This window comes from Aotus nancymaae, unplaced genomic scaffold (genome assembly GCF_030222135.1).
Source record: "Aotus nancymaae isolate 86718 unplaced genomic scaffold, 86718_ANA_hifiasm-v0.15.2.pri h1tg000016l, whole genome shotgun sequence".
Lineage (NCBI taxonomy): Eukaryota > Metazoa > Chordata > Mammalia > Primates > Aotidae > Aotus > Aotus nancymaae.
In genome coordinates, this window is record NW_026988428.1 from 33,359,117 (window position 1) to 33,375,436 (window position 16,320).

The following is a 16,320-nucleotide window of genomic DNA, read 5'->3' on the forward strand; positions in this document are numbered from 1 at the left end:
GTTACCTGTTATGCAGAGTGATATTCATCCTGGCATGAGCTACTCAATTTTGCCCTGTTATAGGGAATTTTATACTTCCCTGGTTCTAAAGACGCTAAATGCCTCCTCTTCACCAGGTACAACTAGTACAAAGCAATCTCAGCTCATTCCTCAGTTTTTACTGTGAGACTACATAAGATGAAGTCCAATTTCCTAGTTTTAATCTCCCTTAGCAGGCCTAGACTTCCCCATACCTGTGTGGAGTTCATTTCTATGAGTCTAATGTTGCCAGGTCTTGCAATTTTTTTAATGGTAGAAATCTTGATTTGTGTTAAATGTTCCAATTTTTAAATGACAGCCCTTAATTCAAATCTTAAAATACTGCACAAACCAAACAAAATTAATCTGCAAGCTCATGACTTCTCTCCAGCATATTCGTGGGCTATATACCTAGCAAGGGTCTAGTGTGTGATTTCTAAACCTCTTCTTGCCAGTTATGTGTGTTATTGTAATTATATTTATGACATTAACCCATGAAATGTGATTAAAAGTTTGCATTTTCTTTTAAAAAGTTTGAGTGCTTTGGAAAGACTCACTAAAATCCAGTCACTAAAAATTGCTGTCAAATGCAATGTGTTCAAAATTGTTATAAAAGATTAGAGATGTTTTAGCTTGGATTCCCCCAAAAGGAGAGCCTGAGGCAAAAGCTTATATACTACCTCCTTGGCAAGGAGTGAAATCTCAGAGAGCAAGAATGAAGGGTAAGCAGAGTGAAGCAGATCCAGAAGGAAAGTCAACATGAGGATGTGACATCAAGCTGGTCACCAGTAAGTGCAACAAAATGCGTAATCTCATGGTCACACCTCTGAAAAACCACATAACCACACCTCCAGACAGCATGTGTGAGATGGGTTGGGAAGAATTTATCATTCCTCAGCTCTTATCTGACACTCCTCAAAGGTTCACTCTAGAACTTGATCTTTCCTGAATTTCCACATTGCCCAAGGCAGAATTCACCTTGACATCAGTGGACAGGAAGCAAGGAGGACTCAGAGCAACATGATGTATGTGAAATACTGTTGACTTGGCAGGTCTTGTCATCACAGAGTCCACACAGAACAGTCTTGGTAGCAGTGGCTGGAACAGGAGAATAGTGAGGCCAAGAAGGTCTGAATTAATGCAAGCTGTCTGATAAAAGGGGTAAATGGAAAAAAAAACTTGGATTCTGAGGTCAGAATTCTTCATATGTGTCTTTGCGTTCTGATCCACTTTAAGAATAACAATTTTTGGCCGGGCTTGGTGGTTCATGCCTGTAATCCCAGCACTTGGGAGGCTGGGGCTGGTGGATCACGAGGTCAAGAGAACAAGACCACTCTGGCCAACATGGTGCAACCCCATCTCTACTAAAAATACAAAAATTAGCTGGGTGTGGTGGCGCATGCCTGTAGTCCCAGCTACTCAGGAGGCTCAGGCAGGAGAATCGCTTGAACATGGGAGGTGGAGGTTGCAGTGAGCCAAGATTGGGTCACTGCACTCCAGCCTGGCAACAGAGCGAGACTCCGTCTCAAAAAAAAAAAAAAAAAAAGAAGAACGATTCTTGAGGCCAGGCACGATAGCTCATGCCTGTAATCCCAGCACTTTGGGAGGTCAAGGCGGGCAGATCATGAGGTCAGGAATTCGAGACCAGCCTGGCCAACGTAGGGAAACCCCATCTCTACTAAAAATATAAAAATTAGCCAGCCAGGGTGGGATGTACCTATAGTCCTAGCTACTCGGGAGGCTGAGGCAGGAGAATTGCTTGAACCCAGGAGGTAGAGGTTTCAGTGAGCTGAGATCACTTCACTACACTCCAGCTCGGGCAACCGAGTGAGACTTTGTCTCCAAAAAAAAAAAAAAGACACTGAATGTGTAACATGCAATAACGAGAGAAGGCCTCTGGTAACACTGCAATCCACTGTCTCTCCCAAAGGGCATAACACGGGTGAGGAACGCCACAGATGGAGTTGGAATTGTGCTCAAAGAGCTAAAGAGGCAAAATTCTTTGGGTGTTTTTCACCTCCTGTTGGCCATGAATGGAATCAATGCTCTTTGGGAAAGGACCACTCTGAAAAGAAGATGAAAGCCCGATTGCCCCAGAGGAATTAGTACTTGTTCAGAACCTAAGGAAAATGATAAAAAAGGATTGGCATGGAGGTGCCATTGTGTTGACTTTGAACCAGACTGGGTCTCTCTTTAAGCCCCGGAAAGCCTATCTGCCCCAGGAGTTGCTGGAAAAGGAAGGATTTGATGCCCTGGATCCCTTTACTCCCATTCTGGTTTCCAAATATAACCCAAAGGAATTTGAAAGTTGTATTCAGTATTATTTGGAAAACAGTTGGCTTCAACATGAGAAAGCTCAATTAAGGAAAATTGGTCAGTTAATTTTTAAAGTTAAAAAGGAAATCATTATATATAGATGTATACAACCTGCAAACATTTTATGCCAACTTAAAACATAAAAGGATAATTTCATGTAATCATCTTTGATATGAGGTCAGGAGTTTTTTATTCAAACTCAGGTAATATAGTTTATTCTTTCTAAAAGGTTAAGCCTTACCGCTTTTTTATAATATAATACCTTTATTTAGCTCTGATCCATATGCCATAAAATTGACCCTTTCAAAGTATACAATTCACGGAGGAAGTGGGGCTACTTGGAGTTGGCATAGGTTCTCTGCTCATACCAGCTCCACCATGTCAAAGGTTTCATTTAAGATCACTCTGACATCAGACCTGCGGCTGCTGTACAAAGTACTCAGTGTTTGTGAAAGTACACCTTTCACAGCAGTCTTAAAGATTGCAGCATAATGATTTGAAGTTCCTGCTGCAACAAGTGCAATCATAGCCGGTGATGGAATATAAATAAATTCTGCACAGATTACTGGAAATGTTTTTCTTTTTTTCTTTCTTTTTTAAATAGAGACAGGGTTTCACCATGTTGGTCAGGCTGGTCTTGAACTCCTGACCTTGTGATCCACCCGTTTCAGCCTCCCAAAGTGCTGGGATTACAGGCTTGAGCCACCATGCCTGGCCTGGAAATGTTTTTCTTTTTTTCTTTTCTTTTTTTTTTTTATGGAATGCTTCATGGATTTGTGTGTCATCCTTGCACAGGGGCCATGCTAATCTTCTCTGTATCGTTCCAATTTTAGTATATGTGCTGCCAAAGCGAGCACGGAAATATTTTTCTAAAACATGATTCGTAACTACAAAGTATGCCTAGAGATTATATTGGAAGGTAATATCTGTTATTTGAAACATACAGTTACTTTTCAGAATAAATATTGGTTAATTTTTTAAAGTGTACAATTCAGTGGTCTTTAGAATATTCACAAAGGTGCGCAACCATCATCACTATCTAATTCCAGAACATTTTATAACCACCCCACCAAAAAAAAGCCCTGTGCACATTAGTAGTCACTCTTATGCCTCTCTCCCCACAACCTCTGGCAACCACTAATCTGCTTTCTGTCTCCATGGATTTGCCTATTCTTGGCATTTCATATAAGTGAAATCACACGAAATGCGACCTGTTGTGTCTGGCTTCTGTCACTTAGCATAATGTTTTCAAAATGTCATCCATAGTGTAGCATGTATCAGATTTCATTTTTTTATGTCCAAATGATATTCCACTTGATGAATGTATCACATTTTTTGTATGTGTATCACATCCATTAATCTGTTAATGGATATTGGATAATTTTCATCTTTTAGCTATTATCAATAATGCTGTTGTAGGCCAAGCACAGTGGCTTACACCTGTAAGCTCAGCACTTTGAAAGGCTGAGGCAGGAGGATCGCTTGAGGCCAGGACTTCAAGACCAGCCTGGACAACACAGCAGGACCCTGTTTCTAAATAAAATAATACCACTGCTGTAAACATTTGTATACAAATTTGTGTGTAGACATATGTTTTCAATTCTCCTGGGTAACTACTTAGAAGTGAAATTAATGGTCATTTGGTAACTCTGCTTAACTTTTTTAGCAACTGCCAAACTGTTACACCATTTTATGTTGCCAGCAGCAAGGTATGAGAGTTTCAATTCCTCCATATCTTTGCCAACACTTGTTATCTTCTGGTTTTTGATTATAGCTATCCTAGTTGGTATGAAGTGTTATTTCATTATGGTTTTGATTTGTATTTCCCTAATGACTAAGGATTTTGAGCATCTAATGTGTTTACTGGATATTTGTATATCTTCTTTGGAGAAATATCTGCTCAAATCTGTGGCCAATTTTTAATAGGATGATCTTTTTGTTATTGAGTTGTAAGAGTTTTTTTAAAATATACTCTGGATACAAATCGCTTGTCAGATATGTAATTTGCAAACATTTTCTCTCATTTTGTGGGTTATCTTTTTCTCGATGGTGTTCTTTAAGCACAAAAAGTTTTACGAAGTCTGATTCATTTTTAAAATTTCATTACTTATATTTTTGGTGTCATATTTAAGAAACAGTTTTCTAAGTTCACAAAGACTTTCTCCTATGTATTCTTCTAAGAGTTTTCAGTTAGTTCTTAAATTTACATTGATTATTTTAATCTATAATCTTGGAACAAATGGAATTTAATGTTAACACTATTTACTTTCTTACTCCCTCCTTCTGTTATGCAGAAAACAAATGGCAGTTTGATTCTAAGTGTATTCACTAATACAAGGCTGGGGACTGCCCCATGAGGGGTGAGCATATGGACCATAAGAGATATTGCTGGGAGCCCACTTTGAAACAGGATTGGGACAGAAGCAAGCCCCAGCCACTGGCCTCACTTAGAGCTGGAGAAACAAGATTTCATCCACTCCTAAGAGGAAGTATGGGAGAAACACAAAAATACTGCCAACACATCAGTACAGATTCACTGAGAGGGGCTATCTATTCTATAATAATACTTTTTTTTTTTTTTTTAGACTGAGTCTCAGTCTGTAGCCCAGGCTGGAGTGCAGTGGTGTGATTTCAGTTCACTGCAGCCTCTGCCTCCTAGGTCCCGGTTCAAGAAATTCTCCTGCCTCAGCCTCCTGAGTAGCTGGGATTACAAGCATGTGCCACCATACCCAGCTAATTTCACCATGTTAGCCAGGCTGGTCTTGAACTCCTGACCTCATGATCCATCTACTTCAGCCTCCCAGGGTTATAGGCATGAGCCACCGCACCCAGCCTCTTTAATACTATAGTTTATTCCCCCAACCTTCAGGTGGATATGGTTTTCATATGCTCCTACAGTAAGTGGAGCATCATACACATTCTATGATCCTGTGAAATTAATACCTGTTATTTTATAAATGTTGACACTTATAGGTGACAGCAAAATAGTCACTATAAGCTTGTATGAATTTCTGAGCAATTGTTAACCTTTTCTGCCTTTGAACGTATCAGAATTTGATCAATGTGCTGTGATAAATATTTGTCATACATTTTGAACTTAATACAAGTGTCTTAAGAAGGCATTTTAGTCATCACAGAGTAATAACTACATCACAGAGTAATAAATACTGTAGTAATAACTACATTATAAAGTAATAACTGCTATATTTAGACACAGTGACCTGTGTGGCTATTTCATGACTTTAATCACTGAATTCAGTAGGTCCTCTATCTGCAAAAAAAAAAAAACAGCAGGCAATTGTGCTTTTAATGATGTAGCAATAAAACAAAATGCATCTTAATAATTATTGATACCTGCTAGAAGACATGTATATTAGATAGGGAGATGTAGTTAGAAAGTAGAATTTCCACATCAAAGAATACTAGGTATTTGATAGGTTTTGATGCTATGGTAAAGGGAATGTCTTTTAAATTTCATTTTTTTAATCATGCTTAACTAGGAATGCAAATAATTCAATTTTATTACTTTCTCTATCCTTAATTCCATTTTGTTGTTGGACTGGTTGGGACCTCCAGTATAATTAGTACTCTAATTGTTTAGAGTAAACAATTTCAACCATTAAGTACAATGTTTTCTGTAGTATTAAAAAGTAGATTCCCTTTAACAAATTTAAGCAGTTTCCTTCTATCTTAGTTTGCTGAGGTTTTTTTACAACTATATGTAGAATTTTATGTTTTTACATCTATTAAGATAATCATAATTTTTTTCCCTTTTCTGTCAATGTAGTGAATTACAGTGATTGATTTTTATATGTTAAACCAATCATATATACATGAAATAAACTCAGCTTGGATGTGATGTATCATTTTATATTTTCTTAGATTTAATTTGCTATTATTTTGTTTAATGAAGACTTTAACTTATATAAGCAGTTTATATTAATTTGCAGTAGTCCAATGTTTTTGCTTCAACAATTAGAAAATAAAATGGATAAATTGCAAAATTATATTTTTAAAGATATCAGAGAGTTGTAGAACAAGGAGGAATAGATGAACTAAAATTCTAGAAGGGTAAGAACCCTCTCTAGGTGAGCTAACAATTGTCTTGTTTTCTTCACCTGTAGGCCTGACCCCCAGGCACAAAGACAACACTAGTAAGAGAAAGAGAAACCAGTAGAGCTTTCGACAGTCACACAGAGCTGTTGTGACCTATAAGAAACTGGAAGAGTCCAAATGCAAGGCTAGTTTCCCCGTGAGACATTTGTTAAGTCAGAGGAAAATATGGAAAACATGGATAATTTCAACATGGAATTGAAATATATTTTTTAAAATAGAATGAACATTCTAGAACCAAAACACATAATCTGAAATTAAGAACTCACTGGATGGCTTTAACAGCAGACTGGAAACAGCAGGATTGGATTAGTGAATAAAAGACAGGCTATTAGAAAACAATAAACTAAAAGGAGGAAAAAGATTGTAAAGAAACAGAAACTTATGTGCTTATTGGCCACTCATATCTTTTTTGGTAAAGTATCTGTTCAACTCTCTGGGCCATTTTTTTAAAAATGTGTTGTTTGTTCTTATGTTATTGAGTTGTACATATTCCTTTTGTACCCTGGACACTAGAACTTTCTCAAGTATATACATAATTTTTCTCAAATCTTCAAATTTTTTAAAAATTGAGGTGAGGCTGGGTGCAGTTGTCCATAACTATAATCCAAACACTTTAGGAGGCAACACGAGAGAATCAGTTGAGCCCAGGAGTTCAAGACTAGTCTGGGCAACATAGTGAGACTGTCTCTACAAAAGTTTTAAAAAATTAGCCAGGCATAGTGGTGCATGCCTGTAGTACCACCTACTCTGGCAGCTGAGGCAGGAGGATTGTTTGAGCCCAAGAGTTTGAGGCTGCAGTGAGATAGTATCACACCACTGCACTCCAGTCTGGGTAACAGAGCAAGATCCTACCTCAATCAATCAATCAATAAAAATTCAAACTGAGGTAAAATATACATAACATAAGATTAACCATTAAAAGTGAACAATTCTGTGGCATTTAGTATATTCATGATATTTTACAACCAACATCTCTAATTGCAAAACATTTTTATTACTCCAAAAGGAAACTTTATAGTTGTTAAACAGTTACTCTCCAGTCTCCCTTCCCCACAGCCCTTGGCAACCACTAATCTGTATTCTGTATGAATTTGCTTAATCTAGATATTTCATATAAATGAATTCATATATGTGACTTTTTGTGTTTGGCTTCTTTCACTTAGTATAACATTTTCAAAGTTCATTCATGTTGTAACATGTCAGTATTTCATTCCTTTTCAAGACTGATTAACATTCCATTGGGTGTGTATGCCACAGTATGTTTATCCATCCATTAATGGACATCTGAGTTGTCTCCACCTTTAAAGTATTGTCAATAGTGCTATGAACAGGCATGTACATGTATGTCTTTGAGTACCTGTTTTCAATTATTTGGGGTATATTCCTAGATGTAGAATTGATGGGTCATATTCTATATTTAACTTTTTGAGAAACTGTCACACCATTTTCCACAGCATCCATACCATTTTACATTTCCATAAGCAATGTCTGAGGATCCCTATTTCTTCAAATCCTTACCAAAGCTTATTATTTTCCCTTTAAAAAAAATATAGCTATTCTAGTTGGTATGAAGTGATAGCTCATTGTGGTTTTGATTTGCATTTCCCAAAAGACTAATGATGTTGATCATCTTTTCATATGCTTGTTGGCCATTTGTGTATCTTCTTTGGGAAATATCTTTTCAAGTCCTTTGCCCATTTTTAAATTGGATTGTTTATATTTTCATTGTTGAGTAGTGAGAGTTCTTTTCTAGATGTTAGACTTTTATCACATGTATGATTTGCAAATATTTTATCCCTTCTATTATTCTGTAGGTTGTCTTTTTACTTTTCTTGATAATGTTCTTTGATGCACAAAGTTTTTAATTTAGATAAAGTCCAATTTATTTAATTTAATTTTATTTATTTTTCAGACAGGATCTCACTTTGTCACCCAGGCTGGAGTGCAGTAGTGCCATTTCAGCTCACCGCAACCTCTGCCTCCTGGGCTCCAGCAATCCTCCCACCTGAGCCTTTCACATAGCTGAGACTACAGGCAGGCGCCACCACACCTGGCTAATTTTTTATCTTTTTCGGTAGAGTCAGAGTTTTGCCATGTGGCCCAGGCTAGTCTCGAACTCCTGGGCTCAATCGATCTGCCCACCTCAGCTTCTCAAAGTTCTAGGATTGTGTGAGCTGCTGTGCCCAGCCTTTGATTTATTTTTGTTGTTGTTGTTGCTCTTGGTTTGGTGTCATATCTAAGACTCCATTGCCAAATCCAAGGTAATAAAGATTTCTTCCTATGTTTTCTTCCAAGAATTTTATGGTTTTAGTTCTTCTATTTAGGTTCTTGTCTTAGTCTGTTGGGGCTGCTATAACAGAATACTATAGAGTGGGTGGTTTATACACAACAGAAATTTATTTTTTATAGTTCTGGAGGTTAGGAAGTTCAAGATCAAGGTGCCAGCAGATTTGCTGTCTGGTAAGAGCTTTCTGGTTCATAGAGGCTACCTTCTTGTTGTGTTTTCACATGGTGGAAGAGGCAAGAGAGCTCTCTGGAAACTCTTTTATAATTGCAATTACTTTTCCACTAGCCTAATAGAAGGGCACTAATCTCATTCATGAGGGCTCTGTCTTCATGGCCTAATCACCTACCAAAAGCCCTGCCTCCTAACACTATCATATTGGGAGTTAGGTTTTCAATGTATTAATTTTAAGATGATACAAGCATTCAGTCAGTAACAGTTGTTGATCTATTTTGAGTTAATTTTGTATATGATGTGAGGCAGAGGTTCAGTTTCATTCTTATGCATGTAGATATTCAGTTGTCACAGCACTGCTCTTTGAAAAGACTATTCTTTCCCCTCTAGAATGGTCTTACCAACTTTGTTAAAAATCAGTTTGCCATAGATGGATGAGTTTAGTTCTGGACTCTCACTTCTATTTCATTGATTTATGTGTCTATCCTTATGCCAGTACCACACTATTTTAATTACTATAGCTTTGTAATAAGCTTTGAAATTAGAACATGTAAGTCTTCCAACCTTTTTCTTCTTTTATATTATTTGATCAGCTTTTCCATTTCTGCCAAAAAAAGTTATTGGCATTTTGATAGGGATTGCATCATATCTATAGATTACTTAGTTAGTATTGCCATCTTAACAACATTGTTTTCCAATCCATGAACAGAGATTATCAATTTCTTTCAACAATGTCTTATACTTTTCAGTGCACAAACTTTATCTCTGTGGAGGCCAGATCAACTTCATCTTGAATGCTAATCCACCACACGGGCTTTTGATTAATCCCAGTTCTGGAAATGTCTCTAAGATTTCTAGTTTACCTATTGTTCCTTGTTTAAGAGCAGGTACTAACCGTAAATCCTGCCCTTAAGTCAAATGACCTTGATGTTATTGTACTTCAGTTGTCCTACACATCCCTTCTGAATCACTTTTTCCCTATGGTAGATAAGTCCTGGGTCTGAGGGGTAATGGTGCAGGGATCCACTATCTTGTCTCACCACCACCCAAGACACAGACATGACTTCTGTTAAGTTCCTATTAAATGTTTCTTTCCAAGAAATTGGATTTATCAGTCTCTTTCTTCACCCTCTCAGCTTCCTCAGACTTTGGGACAGATTTGCATAGAACTGCCCACCGCAGAAAAACCTCCTTGGATAAAAATATATTCCTAGGTATTTTATTCTTTTGGGCATTCTTGTAAATGGAATTGTTTTCTTAATTTTCTTTTGAAATTGCTCATTGCTGATGTATAGAAACACTACTGGTCAGGCACAGCAATCCGAGCACTTTGAGAGGTCGAGGTGGGTGGATGACCTGAGGTCAGGAGTTTGAGACCAGCCTGACCAAAATGGTGAAACCCTGTCTCTACTAAAAAAACAAAAAATTAGCTGGGCATGGTGGGGGGGTGGGCACCTGTAATCTCTTCTACTCGGGAGGCTGAGGCAGGAGAATCCCTTGAATCTGGGAGTTGGCCATTACAGTGAGTCGAGGTCACCCCATTGCACTCCAGCCTGGGCGACTGAGCAAGACTCCATCTCAAAAACAAAAGAAGAAAAGAAACACTACTGATTTTTGTGTGTTGATTTTGTACTCTGCAAATTTGCTGAATTTATTAGCTCTAGTGGTTTTGTTGTTAGTTGTGGTGGTGGCATTTGTGTGTGAATGTGCATTCTTTGGAATATTCTATATAGAGGATTATGTCATCTGTGAATAAAGATAGTTTTATTTCTTCTTTTCTAATTTGTATGCCTTTTCTTTTTCTTGCCTAATTACTCTCACTGGAATTTCCAGTACAATGTTGAACTGCAGCAATGAAAGCAAGCATCTCAATCTTTTTTTTTGATCTTAAAGGGAAAGCTTTCAGCTTTCCCCAGTGTGTGTGATGTTAACTGAGAGGTTTTTGTATGTTTGGGGGAAGTGTCATAAATGCCCTTTATCATGTTGAAGAAGTTCTCTTTTATTCCTAGTTCTCTGAGTGTTCCTTATCATGAACAGGTGTTGGATTTTGTCAAATGCTTTTTCTTCATCAATTGAAATGATCAGCTGCTTTTTTTTTTTTTTTTTTTTTTGCTTCATTCTATTAATGTGGTATACAGCATTGATTGATTTTCTTATGTTAAACTGCCCTCAGGTATACATTTTGGAAATATTCTTTCACAGTCTGTGGTTTGCTATTTTTTATTAATTAATTTTTCATTTTTTTGTTTTGTTTTATTTATTTTTTCATTTTATTATTTTTAAGACAGAGTCTCACCCTGTTGCTCAGGCTGGAGTGCAGTGGCATGATATTGGCTTACTGCAACCTCTACCTCCTAGGCTCAAGTGATACTCCTGCTTCTGCCTCCCAAGTAGCTGGGACTACTGGCATGTCCAGCTAGTTTTCATATTTTTTGTGAAGACAAGGTTTCACCATGTTGGCCAGGCTCGCCTCAAATTCCTGACTTCAAGCAATGCACCTGCCTCAGCCTCCCAAACTGCTGGAATTACAGGCATGAGCCACCACGTCTAGCACTATGTTTCTTTTTAATGGTGTGTTTTGGTGAGCTAAAGTTTTTACTTTTGATGAAGTTTATCATCTTCTTCTTATATGGTTATTGCTTTCTGTATCTTATCTAAGGACCTTTTACCTATCTCCAAGTATGAAGATACTCAATTTCCTCTAAAAGTTTTATGGTTTTAGCTTTTATATTTAAGTTAATTATCTATCACAAATTAAGTTTTGTATGGTGTGAAGGAATTAAAAAGTTCAAGAGGCTAAAATAAGCTCTTTTGCTCAGAGATGCATACACAGATAGTAAATTTATAAAGTAGAGCAGGATAACTAGTATAATAGAAGTCAGGCCAGGCACGGTGGCCCACGCCTGTAATCCTAGCACTTTGGGAGGCCGAGGTGGGCGGATCACCTGAGGTCAGGAGTTTAAGTCCAGCCTGGCCATCATGGTGAAACCCCATCTTGTAAAAAAAAAAAAAAGAAGAAGAAGAAGTCAGGATACTAATTATCTCTTGGAGGAGAGATCAAATTGTTATCAGAAAGGCATATGCATATAGTTTGTAGAGTGTAATGATAATCTAGTTTTTGACCTGGGGAATGAATTATGTGATTATTTGCTTTATTACAGGTCATGGCCTCAGAATAGTAAAGAATTTATGAAAAAAGATGTAAACTATGACAACCATAAAATAAAAGACCGATCAATTCAACCACATTAAAATTAAGAACATCTATTCCTCAAAAGACTCCATTGTTATTAGGTATTATTACACATTCTCTTCTAGGAGCATTATTTTGCTTTTCTTAGCTAGGTCTTTCACATTCCTGGAGATGATTTCTGTGTTTTTAAAAATCTTTTTTAAACATTTTATTTATAGCTTTTCTATATTTTGTTTATTGTTTATGCAGATTCTCACTTATGGTGGCTTGCTTTGCCTTCTCATGAACTTGATCAACTTTGATTGCAAGCTTGACCTGAATCTGTGGGTCCTATAGCTCCATGGAAAGCTCTCTTCCAGAGAAGATTTGTTCCTGCTTCTGCTTGTAACCAAAGATACTAGGTTGGTACAAAAGAATTGCAGTTTTTGCAATTACTTTTAATGGCAAAACCACAACTTTTAAATTTTTTTATTTTTTGAAATGGAGTCTTGCTCTTGCCTAGGCTGGAGTACAATGGCACAATCTTGGCTCACTGCAACCTCTACCTCCCAATTTCAAGCGATTCTCCTGCCTCAGACTCCCAAGTGGCTGGGATTACAGGTGTGTGCCACCATGCCTGTTTTTGTGTTTTTAGTAGAGACACATTTTCACCATGTTGGCCAGGCTGGTCTCGAACTCCTGACCTCAGGTAACCCACCTGCCTCGGCCTCCCAAAGTGCTGGAATTAAGGTGTGAACCACCACGTGCAGCCAAAACTGCAATCTCTTTTGCACCAACCTAATACAATTTCAGGACCACTTCAGTGTCTTAGCTCAATTCATCCTTCCCAACTGTGTGTTGGCCTAAACCTTAGTATCTTAATAGCAGTGCTACTACTATCAGCATTTTGCTCAGGACAACTCTGGTTTTGTTTTCTTTCTTGGAGGGGAAGTTTCTGTGGAAACGTTCCCTACCTCTTAAGAGACCAACAATGTCTCAGAGAAATGAGTTTGTCCAAGGTCTAACTAAGTGTTCCATAGCAGAAGGGTGTCTCAGCAAACCTAGTCAGCCATAATAGAATATTTGAAAGTCCCTAATAATATATTTTGCATAGTCCTCCAGATTATTACATATATAGCTTCTTCTTTTTTTTTTGAGACAGAATTTCGCTCTTGTTACCCAGGCTGGAGTGCAATGGCGTGATCTTGGCTCACCGCAACCTCCACCTCCTGGGTTCAGGCAATTCTCCTGCCTCAGCCTCCTGAGTAGCTGGGATTACAGGCATGTGCCACCATGCCTAGCTAATTTTTTGTATTAGTAGAGATGGGGTTTCACCATGTTGACCAGGATGGTCTCGATCTCTTGACCTCGTGATCCACCCGCCTCGGCCTCCCAAAGTGCTGGGATTACAGGCTTGAGCCACTGTGCCCGGCCAGCTTCTTCATTTTATAAGGCTACATTGTCATCTGTTGTATAGAATCTATTTAACCAGTTTCCCAACTATTGATCTGTAGATTCTATCCAATTGTTTGCTATCACAAGCAATGTTGCAGTGTCGTTTTACACCTGTGTGAGTATATCTGTATTATAAATTCCTAGAAATGGAATTACTGGGTCACATTTCACCCATAGAGGTTGTACCACTTTATCATTTTATATTGTTTATACATACTGAAATTTACATGGAATAGTTGCTTTATGTAATTTAAAAGAAATATACCCCATTACTTTTTGACAAAGAATTAATGCACTATTACAAGTTGGATATTTCATTTAACTCATTAAGAAGGAGATTTTACAAGATTTGGAGGAAAAAGTAAATCTTTCCAAGTACACATGAAATTTCTTTTTTAATTATACTTTAAGTTCTAGTGTACATATGCAGAACTTTCAGGATTGTTGCATAGGTACACACATGCCATGGTGGTTTGCTGCTTGATATTCCCCTCCCTGTGTCCAGTACACATGGACTATTAAGCAAAATTGATCAAATGCTGGACCATGAAGCAAGTTTACTACTTCATGAGCTTCAAGTGTCTCAAATACTATTCTTTACATGTGGAAGAATATCTTGCTTTTCTTTCCCTATCAAGAACCAATCTTTACAAAGATTTACTACTGTCAAACTTTTAATCTAGTCAATAAATTTGTGAATCATTTATTTGAAAGTAGGTTAAATAAGCATGCAAGTCTGAAGTGCCATAACAGATTAGACGTCATGGAATTGAAGGTATGTAGCTAAAATGGATAACAGATTCTATTATCTTACTTCCTTTGCACAGAGAAGTTAATAGCACCTTTCCATGATATTTTTATGATAGAAAATTAGCCCTGCCTCTTAACCATTCATAAACAAAGAAATCTAAATGATAAGAATATAAACAATCATTAACTTAGTACATTAGTAATAGAACTGAAGTCCATTTCTTGCTCTAAGATTACAGATATGTTTTCGAAGCAAATAAAGAAAAGGGATTTTCATGTCTTCCAAGTTTTCCAATTTAGAACACCAGGGTATGTAATGCAGAATATCTTCAAAGTAAAGCAAGTTAATGCTCACATTACTTGATGTCTTCAAGGACCTAATAACTTATATGTATTTTACTAGCAGAATATATTCTTATACTTTCTTTGCTTGAGCCACTAATTGAGTTACATTTGATTAAATAGTAAAGAAAGATTTTATGATGTTACAGGAGGGAAGCCAGGTGGTTACTCATACCTTTTTAGCACTTTAGACCTAAGTAATCATCTTGATACACCTCAAATGTAAATGTATAACCTACGAGACAGGAAGGTGGGCTTGGAAGAATTTCTTGAAGCTGGGTTTATCATAGCTTGGAACATGGCTGGACCTGGACTTGATTTGGTCAATGGCTATGATCTGGGTTGTGCTGCTTTCTATAGTTTCGGATTTCAGAATTAATTGGCCTACCTGCTTGAAGAAGACCCTGAAGGGACAGACCCAGCTGATGATGACCATGAGTGGATGTCCAGCCCAGCAGTCAGAACATGGTATCCAAAAGCTATCACCATCAACAGCAGTTAGAAAGACCAAGTCAGTAGCAGGAAAATGCAACCTAGGGTATCATAAAATGGATCCAGGCTCCCACATGTGGTTGTCCAGGTCATGCACTGCACAACCGTAGATGATGCTATGTATGTAAATGGTATGTCCTGACAAATGGACCAAGCATAGATTGGGAATGTAGGAATGGTAAATAAATTGTTGTCCAAATATGAAATATATACAGTTGGAAGAGAGAAAGCCTACCAATAGTCAAAGATTCAGAGGTACAACTCCAGCCTAAGAAGTTGGACCCAAAAGGAAATATTTCTGTCTTTAACAGAAAACAGAATCTTAAAGGTTTTGTCAGCTTGGGGTATCATCAAGGAGTGATTCAGTAGGTGTCACGTTGAATTTCACCTCCTCTGGATTCTTGCTATTGCCATGGGCACTGTGGCTCAGTGGTGCACTACTCTGCCATTAAAGTTTTGGCACAAGTGGGCAAAAATACCTTCTTTGGATTCTTCTTGATAGAATAGAAATAAACCAGAATTTTTATTTAAAAAAAAGATTTTATTAAATACAAAAAATGAACAAAAAATAAATATTTAATGTAATATAAAAATGAACTATCTTTACTTAGCTTTTGCATGTCTAGGAATTTATCCAAAGGAAATAATTGTGAATGTTAATTAAGGTTTGATCAGAGAAGCAGAACCACTGTGAGTGATCTACAGGGATCTGTACAGAGCACAGAACTTATATAGTAAGTCAGTATAGGAGCTGGTTGTGCAGCCTTTGTAAGACTGTGGTCCTTCATGTGGGGCTGAGCCTGAAGTCAGCAGGGCCTGTAGTTAGGAAGGGAAGATGCATGTAAAGTGGGAGTGAGCAAGGACCAACTGGGATTCACAGGAAAAGCTAAAACGAATAAAGTGAAACTGAAATTTGCATCTGCCTCTCATTGCTTCCAAACATCTTACTTCAGTGATGTGGAAGACTTCAAGGTGATCGAATGCATTCCACCACGGAGCTGCACATGTACTTTGGCCAAAATCTGAGAAGTTGAAAGAGGAGATCCAGTGGGAGCCGGATCTATTGGGCCCAGATACTATCTTCATGGAGATAGAGCTGGAATTGCTACTGGCCTGGTTGCTGGCTCCTCTAACAAGGTGAGCCAGCATGACAATGTACATGAGCTGCAATGATGCCTGACCCTGCACCAATCTTCCAAGC

General features: G+C 37.7%; 1 protein-coding gene and 1 non-coding gene across 2 annotated transcripts in view; one reads left to right on the forward strand and one right to left on the reverse strand.

Annotated features, from left to right (window-relative positions):
- The window catches only part of LOC105709463 (plasma membrane ascorbate-dependent reductase CYBRD1), a 103,901-nt gene that overhangs the window by 37,207 nt on the left and 50,374 nt on the right, over nt 1-16,320 (forward strand). The window lies entirely within an intron of this gene.
- LOC135275461 (U6 spliceosomal RNA) lies at nt 3,085-3,191 on the reverse strand. Its single transcript, XR_010343094.1, has one exon. It is a non-coding gene; the product is annotated as a U6 spliceosomal RNA (small nuclear RNA).